The sequence below is a fragment of the Etheostoma spectabile genome, chromosome 20 (assembly GCF_008692095.1).
Source record: "Etheostoma spectabile isolate EspeVRDwgs_2016 chromosome 20, UIUC_Espe_1.0, whole genome shotgun sequence".
Taxonomy (NCBI): Eukaryota; Metazoa; Chordata; class Actinopteri; order Perciformes; family Percidae; genus Etheostoma; species Etheostoma spectabile.
This window is the reverse complement of record NC_045752.1, coordinates 10,143,544-10,145,088: the sequence shown is the minus strand read 5'-3', so window position 1 is coordinate 10,145,088 and position 1,545 is coordinate 10,143,544. Positions and strand designations below refer to the sequence as shown.

Below are 1,545 nucleotides of genomic sequence, written 5' to 3'. Positions count from 1 at the left end.
TCACAAAAAGTTAGATTTTATTTCCATCATTTACACTTTCAAAAAAACAAACCAAAAAATGGCATCTGCAAAAGTTTGATGCCTTCTGGAGATTTTTCCATCTTTTCTTGGCTTCTTTATGTACATTAATTCAAATTTTTACCTGGGGGTGCCTAAACTTTCGAGCCCCACTGTAAATGTTATGATCGCGGGTATCCTGTGAAGTGGAAAAGGCAGTCAGTAACTGCATCATACAATGTGAGGTTACCATACATGAAAGGTAACCTATTGAAAATAAATGTAAATAGCCTGTATGTTTTTTGGGATTTTTCACGTCTTTTAGAGAGAGCTTTTTCTCCAACAGACCGCACTGCCAAATAACCCACATTACTGTTTGAAATTCCTCAATTCCTCACACAGTGTTTCAGGTGGGGGCACTGCAGCAATGGGCAGTGTGAGAAACATACTGAGTTTTTTGAACAACAAAGCATATAAACCTATTCTAGGAGACCCCAAGAGGACAAATAGGACTCAAAGAGTAGAAATATGAGTATAATAGGGGGTGGTTAAGGTTTATGGCCATTGAGCCAGGAAATATGCTCTCTCCAAGGGTCACCATATTCTCCAGCTTATCTCCTATGAATACATGCTTTTGTTTGACTTAACATCTCATAACAATATGTGTAGTCCAACCATGGATGTGTTGCCTAGACAATGGTAACAGCACAAAGGGAATCTAAATTAAAAAAAACTTTTTGATCGTCCATATAAGCAAAGGTTGTCAATTGATACTTCCTTTTACTGCAACAGCTGTAGTGCCAAATAAACTCAACATAAACTCTTCCTCTTCTTGACAACAACAGCCTCTTCTCTCCAAATAGTTTTTTTGACACCAATCAGCAGCATGTTGTGTGCCAGAATACACTGAATCTGAAGTATTTTCTTTCTATTCTCGAGGTTAGCCATCTCCCCACGCTTAGCTTGTTTGTATTGGATACAGGTTGCAGAGATTTGCTTGATGGCAGCTGAGGAGCCCTGTAATTGTTCGTGACTGAGTGAGAGAGAGCTACGTTGAGTGGTGGCCAGCATTGTGCTGGCCATGTCAATCAAGTGGCTCGACCCAACCGGACGGCGATAGATCAGCCAGTGATGCAGTCAGAATAAAGTAACTCTTCTGTAATGGCCTGTCGCCAAACCATTTTCTAGGTGACAGTAAACATTTGTAAGACCGACAAAGACTCAGCTGTTGATGGTTTATTGTTTGTGGCAGTATAACAAACAAATATATTTTGCCCTATTTTTGTTCAAGGAAAAATACTTTTTAATTTTACATATAGTAGTTCTTATAGTTATATGGCTCTTGGATAGCAATGTCTGTCAATCGGATTGCCATTCAGTTTGTTGCAGATATTCCTGATCCCTAGGATTAATCTTAAGGACTTTGGTCCTCCCATGACTTTATAGCAAGTGCCCCCATCTGGTCCACACTTTAAGGTATGTAGTTTAATATTTACTCGATGGATGGAACATTTGTTACAGATATTTATCAATTTGGGGGGGGGGGGG

General features: G+C 39.4%; 1 long non-coding RNA gene across 1 annotated transcript in view; it reads left to right on the top strand.

Annotated features, from left to right (window-relative positions):
- LOC116670432 (uncharacterized) overlaps positions 1–1,545 on the top strand; it is a 90,532-nt gene that overhangs the window by 87,534 nt on the left and 1,453 nt on the right. The window lies entirely within an intron of this gene.